General features: G+C 34.0%; 1 protein-coding gene across 2 annotated transcripts in view; it reads right to left on the minus strand.

Moving 5' to 3' along the window:
* The window catches only part of pxb (putative Hedgehog signaling attenuator pxb), a 630755-nt gene extending 624002 nt beyond the window's left edge, over nt 1–6753 (minus strand). For both annotated transcript variants that reach the window (XM_088242536.1, XM_088242535.1), the window contains exon 1: nt 5890–6753. The gene's annotated coding sequence lies outside the window, so the exon portion shown is untranslated. The remainder of the gene's footprint in view (nt 1–5889) is intronic.
* Between the last annotated feature and the right edge of the window lie 1088 nt (nt 6754–7841).

The following is a 7841-nucleotide window of genomic DNA, read 5'->3' on the forward strand; positions in this document are numbered from 1 at the left end:
GAGAATATTTTTTTTGATTTGGGGCATCGAATAATTAAACAAAAAATCTTCTTACTTAAGTAAACAGTGCATTGGGCACCAGTTAATGCAAATTTGTTTCAAATCCGGTTGGTTATAGAAAATATCGGAGATGATTTGATCGAATTAATATCGCCCTGTATTTCGATTGTTTAATTAAGTGTTTTAGGCAATCGCTACAAAACAAAAATGGATGTAAAACAGATGAATATAAACTTTACTAGTCCCCCGAACATTCAAAATAAAAATTAAGATACAACCAAAATAATATTTTTTCCTTTCGTTTTCATTAAAAAAAACTTTTAATTTATTTTTAGAAAAGGCGTAATCTTAATTTTACCCTCTACCCCGATGTAAAATAAAATACCAAGAATTTACTTTTATACTTAGGAAACAAATAAGGACTCTTACATTTTAGATGATCTTTTTACTCGTCTTTATGATACTGAAATACTAATACCTCGTATGGAGTACGTACTCCATTCATTTTGGGTTTCTTTGGAAATATAATTATTTCTCTCTTTAGAATTAGCGAGCCTTTTGATAACCCCAAAATAACACAAAAGTACGTAGAAGCCGGCTCGTTTCGAAAGCTTAAAGTACCTACTATTTATATAAACATAAAATAATGATATGAACTAAAAGTCGTTTTGGCATATCCAAGATAAAATAAAACAGATAAGATATGAATACATATTTTTGCACAAATTTACATACAAATTTCTAACACACGTCATGTCTACTTGGTACTTGCCTACCTTTTATTTGTAATATTTTTTGCGTATTTTCCCACGTGCCTTCTTACTTACAAAAAAGAATTAGGTATAAAGTTTATATGGATATAAAACGAATAAATTTAAGCAAGTACAAGAGCTTACCTTTGAATAAGTAAAATACTTATGTTTTCTAAATTTATTGCAACTAAGAGGGAAACCACCCTGAGAAGGGAATGTGGAAGTCACAGAGCTGAAACCTTTATCGACGTGGGTGAGATTCATCTGACTGGATTAGTCAGTGAAACATGGAACTGGCAGAGGAAGGATGAAAGCCGAGTGAACGCGGTTGAAATGCGTTCTCTTACGACGAATGTGTGGGAAATCAATGTATGACAGGGTTACGAATGATGAAATCAGGCGAGAGTGTAAATCTGAGACAAGTATAATTGATAAGATTAAGAAAGGGTCTCTGAGATGGTTTGGTCACGTAGAACGAATGGACGACGAGAGAATGGTAAAACAAGTATATATGGCAAAAATTAACTGCAACGTTAGACGAGGACGACCAAGAAAGACGTGGCATGATCAGATAAACCAAAATCTTAAGTCTGGTCATGTCAAAAGCAGACAGAACCGAAGGGCATGTATGACAAGATGTATGAATGTGGAAGAGGCTAGGATTGTATGGCAGGATAGACGTGTGTGGCGGTCCATTCTCTCTGCCTACCCCTACGGGGAAATGGCGTGATGGTAGTAGTAGTAGAACACCGAAGTCTACCTTCGTCATAAAAATGCTTTTGTACGATGAAATAAAAAACTCTCAAGTCCACTTTGTTTTAGTGCAAAAAAAAACCTATCGTCCCAGATATGCCATTATAATGTGTACCATCATTATAAAAAAATCTTTATTGTACATAAAAAAAATATTTTTAGATTGAAATTATCTCATTTGGTTCAAAAGTCAGAGTGTTTTGGAAATCGCAGTCACAAAATCTTGTTTCCTGAACATTTACAGATAATAAATATATTATATTTTATATTCCAGCTGAGAATGCTTTATCTGTTTAGTTTTTCATTGTTTACTTTATAGCACGAACACTTTACAAATTCACTTTAATGCTTGTTTGTTTTTATAAATTTATTGATAATTTTAAGTTGCCAGAATTTTACCCGTCCATGCACTTTGTAGCTGCGAGACGATTAGTAATCTAGCTTCAATAGGTAAATGTTATCAACTATCAAATATCCAAATTTAGTAAATGAGGTCTAGAATTCCAACCGTCTATGCGCTCAGTAGCTGCAAGACTTGTTGTAACCTAACTTCTATTTTTATAAATTTGTTTTTTATTTAATTTATTTAAACATCACTAAATCTCTAAGCTTAATTGTCAAATAAAAAATAAAAGATGTAAATAGGGGCTAGATTTCTTATTGTCTATGCGCTCTGTAGCTGCAAGACGTGCTTTAATCTAGCTCCTGTATGTCATAATTGGAGACGAGGAACATGAATCCCAACCGTGTATGCACTCAGCTGAGGAACGTAGTGGGATGTTTATTTATTGTACAGCGCCCTTGAGGTGATTTTTACGAAAACGGCGCTATATAAATTATCCAAATATATATATGCATTAATTTGCATTCAATACTAATTTTATAAATGAAACTATTCGTTTTAAGAGATACTGAAAGCAATAAATTGTGTATGTTGCAGTTTGCAATACATAATTCAATTTAAATTAATTTGCATTTCGCACAACACTATAAGCAAACGAAAACAACTAGATGTAATATGCATAGATAAAATTTATTTAAGTATTAATCTGAACATAACGTTTTTCTGTTACCAGCATAGCTATCAACATATTACAACAGAGATGAGAAGATTCTAGAGAAGGCAACATAAAGGTTAAGGCATTAACGGCTTATAACCTGTCATTAAGTGAATATGTGGCCACTTTACGGACGTGAAAAATCACCATTCTGCCATGTTTGAAGATCCATTTTACTTAAGGCTGAATTTCAGCTCTCGAAGTTCACAAAAATCAACAGATAGTTGACATGAAGAAATGTGGAAATTATTATTATTATTATGGATAACTTATACAGCGCCATTTTCGTAATAAAATACCTCAAGGGCGCTTTACATGGTGATTCTATTGTTAAATTAATTTAATTGAAGCTTTTAAATTTGTCATTTAATTAAAACAATTTATTTTTTTGTCACGTGCTACGGATTTATTCAAATGATTTAGAGAACAAGTGGGTTTTAATTTTTTTCCGAAACAGTTAGAAACAGTTAGTAAATAAGCCACTTAAACAGGCCAAGAAGTCATAACCCCTGTAATTGCGTAAACTTCCACCTTCTCTTCTCTAAAGTATTTTCCATCCCTGTTGTAAGCAATGTGATAATCTCAAATCTTCCTAGGGGGTGAAATCTAGTCCACAAACGTTTGGAATTCAAAATACTGTTAACAAGTTATTTAAATGTATTATATAATGATTTGAATTTGAATTTTTTAACCGGGTAGTGGTACCGTGGTAGTATTGTGGACTCGCTGGCCTAAGGTCCGAGGTTCAAATCCCACTCTACCACAACTCGATTTCCATTTTTCCAACACAAATTATTTACGACTTTAAGGAAATGGACTGAAAATTGAAATAATTTGGTAAATAATAAGAACTCAAGTATTTCTCTTTAAAAAAAATAAATAAAATAACAATATGTTCTTACAAAAGAAAATGCATTCAAAATATTCATCGACAGAGAAACAAAAATTGATTGAATACAGGTGAATGTATATTCAAATGCTGACATAGGGACGGAACATATTATATAGCCACGTGTCTAAAATACAAATATTCTCTCATACATCAACGTAAATACCACGTTACTAATGTTGTAGATAAATCCAGAAAGATGCTTGGATTTGTACTTCGAAATTCAAGATCTTTCAATAATACCTCTGCAATACATGTCATGATACACTAGTCCGCAGCATATTATAGTCCTTAAAATATAGCTTGATTAGAGTGACAGCTGTCAAACTAATTTCATTAGTGATGGGAAATTACTGATCACTGATAAGATCGATTTTATCAGTTATTTCATGCAATCATGAAACTCTGTTTCCGAAAATTGATAAAAAAACGAAAAAACAAGCCTATTATAGTGTGTTTAACATAATTTTTAAAAAATGAGATATTTATATTTTTTTCATGAACAACATCAAACGAATAATTTTTTTATTCGATCAATTTACATTGATCAATTTGTCTCATCTCTAACGTTTTTGCAAAATGATGCGACCTTGTAAGAACGTCGTTAAAAATAAGGTTTATTTTAATTTTTTTTTTAGTTTAAAAGCTGATTTAATATATTAATGTTGATTTATGTTTTAAGCATTGTAATAAAAAAAATTATTAACATGCCAGATACAAATGATTTTTCGTGTGTCAATATAAAAAACTCCCTTGACGTTACTACAAAGTTATGTTGTCACTTTTTCTGACAACTGTCATTCTAATCATGTTACATTTTAAGGACTATAGAATCATGTTCCAAAATTTGGGACCCTTCTAAGTCAAACCACATCTTGAAATAGAGAAGATTCAAGGGCGATTTTTGCGATACTTATATATTAAAGAATATAATAAATATCCATTTGTGTATCCGTCATTATTTCTAGCGGGGATACTCGATTACATTACCCTCGAATCTCGTCGACATATTTTTCTTGGGAAACCTTTCTGTGAGCTGATTTCTGGAAGTATGTACAATCCAAATATACTGAAAAAGATCAGTTTGTATGTTCCCAACAGCTAACTTTACTAGAGCGACATCTCATGCGCTGTTTCAAGTACTCAGAAGCTGTACGAGCAAGTGAGAATTCACCCATTTATAGGGCAATTCGCTTGTTGAATACGGCTTCTGCAGATAATATTGATCTATTTTTTGTACGTATCGGCAGTTAATCAGCTATATGCTTTCTACTTTTTAACTTACCATCCGCAATGCAATTCTACCTTTTTTACAATTTGTATCAAGTAATTGATTAAATAGCCCGTATAGTCATACAGACTACAAATATAAAATTAATAAATAATAGCGTTTTTTTTAAAAATGGTTATGGTATAAGAATACAACCCACTATTTTTTTATTTCAATTAAATTATTTATTGACAATTTATGATGGAATTCGTTCCATTGAAATATTGCGTAATGTATCTTTGTATCTTGTCACAAGAGGCAAAATTGGCAGTTCACAGTCCTGGTCCCGACCCTGATGTATGGGAGCGAAGTATGGACTTGTAAAAACAGGGATGAAAGTAGGCTGAATGCTGTCGAAATGCGATCTCTCGGGCGAATGTGTGGTAAAACTATGTACGATAGATGCACAGATGTTGAGATCCGTACATTATGTGAGGCTGAGACGAGCATTATCGACAAAATCAAGAAAGGAGCTCTGCGCTGGTTTGGACATGTAGAACGAATGGACAGCGAGAGAACGGCTAAGAATATTTACAATGCGAATGTTGATGGATGCAGAAATAGGGGAAGACCGAGAAAGACATGGCATGACCAAATCCAACAAATAAACAACAAATCGGCGTGCGTGCATGAGAAGATGTATGAATGAAGAGGAAGCGAAAATTGTATGCAAAGAGTGTTGTGGCGTTCTATCCTCTCTGCCTACCCTTACGGGGAAACGGCGTGATGCTTTGTTATGTTTGTTTTGTTATGTTTTTCAACTTTTAAAAAATGTACCTACACTTAAGATAATATTTAGTTTTATATAAATTATCCGTACACCAGATAATATTCACCAGTCTGAAGATGCCCATTAGAGAGTGAAAGCGCTAATTGGTCAAAATAAATAAGTGGATGTATACCAAGTATTTTTTAAAATAATTAACTTATATGTAAATATAAGTTACTACATCATTACAAATACCCACGATTTTTTTTATGTTTTTCTTTTATCGCCATGCAATTATTATCACATCGGCTTAATGCATTTGATTTTTCTATTGCCGACTATTTGACTTTATCGAAGACGCCATTTTATTGTTGTATGTCATAAATTTGGTCAGAATAAAATGTTAACGCGTGTAAACAAACTTTTTAAATAATAAATACATGAGAAGTATGACTTACAATTTCAACAGTTTCTGGAGAACTTCAGGAAACAATCACTGAACACTTCGATCACTCGATGATTATATTTGTTTACACTTCAAATTATTACAAATATAAACAATGACGACAATATAATTATCACAGACACAAAACAAAGAATTCGACTGAAAAATACGTATCGAAACTGTGATTATCAGTGCTTGATAATACAAAATTTTCTTCGAATATTTTAGATAGGTAACCGGCTTTTTTCACAATAATTGGTTGTCGATTCCGATTCTAGGTAGTATTGTATTTTTTTATGCTTTCTTGGTAATTCGTTACTTCCACATCAAGTGGAATGACATAAGATTGTCAGAAAAACAAAAATATATTTTCGTGTGTTATTTGCATTATATGTATGCCAAAAGGTGCCTCAGAACAGGTAGGTAAAAAAAATATTTTCTCGAACGCCGCCTCAATTTCAAACGCCGACGGGCAGGTACCAACCTGTTTTACGCGCTAATGAAAATTATTGTATTATATATTAACAACACTTTTTTTTTAAATACGTAGGTACAACTTTTTATAATAACTGTTTAATTGAATAATACAAAACGTAATAAAATTAATGTTTAATTATTGTATCCATTAATTGATCACAATATGACAAAATGTCAACATTGAATTTGCACAATTGTAAAATAATCCTTATCGGTTTGCAGTTATCTGATATTATTATCGATGTTACATTCGCAACATTTTCGTATAAATTCACCGTCGGTGCGTCCACAAAATCACTTCGCTTCGAAATCCAACGCGGCGAGCTTCCGATCCTGAAATCCGCGCTCGCAAAAGCAAAAATCCTTCACAACCCAGGCGGCCGGGCTGCCGAAGAGCGACTGAATCGGAACTCGTTTTAGGCCGGCAAACACGAGAGGTTCGGGTGGGCCCGAGCGCTTCCGAACGGGGGTGAGAGAGACGGTTGTTTTGTGGCGACAGAGAGGGAAAATCGCGATCGGGGGGGGGGTGCTCATGTTGCACCGATCAAGTTTGTACGTTCGGTGCAAGCTGCGTTTTCGAACTTCGCGCGGGCAGGCGCTTTTTTACCTTGAAAAGGGGGGAGCGTAAATACACTCCGCCGACCAATAGCCGTCGACTCGTTTTTTTCTTTTGTTTTTTTCTTTTTGTAATGGCGGGAGATCGCAGTACTCAATCATTATTTGTGTTCTGTGCGCTTATTTCGCCGACAAGTTGAGATGTTACGGAGGAGAGGCGCTGACATGACGCTTGGCAGAGAACCGTGTGGGCTATTATGAAAGAATATTATCTTGTGTTCGCGTTGTCTCGGGAGCCGGTCGTTTTGCACGTTTAATTTTAATTACTTTTGAAACAGCCGCCTTACGTCTGGTTTCATTTTCACTAATGATATAAATTGCTTAATTTCTCTTGAACTGAAAATGTTTCGTATCATTTTGAATCGGAGGCACATTTACTATTACCATACCTACCCCGAATTAGAGCCCATTAAAACTTCCAAAGTATTTATTCAACAGTTGACGCCACTGCCATAAGTTTAAATAGATGCGGGCAACGAATAACGAACATCGCAATATTTTAGTAATTGCGAAACAAAATATTATGTTTCAATTCAAGTTAGAGTTGCAGTGCACGACGGAGTTTGAGTCCCGACACTTGTGCCTGGAAGTAAAACATGGAACTGGGAGAGGAAGGAGGAAAACAGATTCAACGCTGCTGAAGTCCGATCTGTCAGACGAATGTGTGAGTTTCGATATTAAAATAACAGTGTTGCGAATGATGTATTAAGATTGAGTGCAAATCTTAGACAAATAGGTCACTAAGATGGATGATGAAAGGATAGTAAAATAAATATACACGGAGACAATGAATGGCTTACGTAGGACGAGTATGACCAAGAAATGCGTGGCATTATTATACAGGGTGTTCTATAAGCCCTGTTTTATCAAAAA

This window comes from Micrasema longulum, unplaced genomic scaffold (genome assembly GCF_059751315.1).
Source record: "Micrasema longulum isolate JH-2025_06_02 unplaced genomic scaffold, ASM5975131v1 h1tg000141l, whole genome shotgun sequence".
Taxonomy (NCBI): Eukaryota; Metazoa; Arthropoda; class Insecta; order Trichoptera; family Brachycentridae; genus Micrasema; species Micrasema longulum.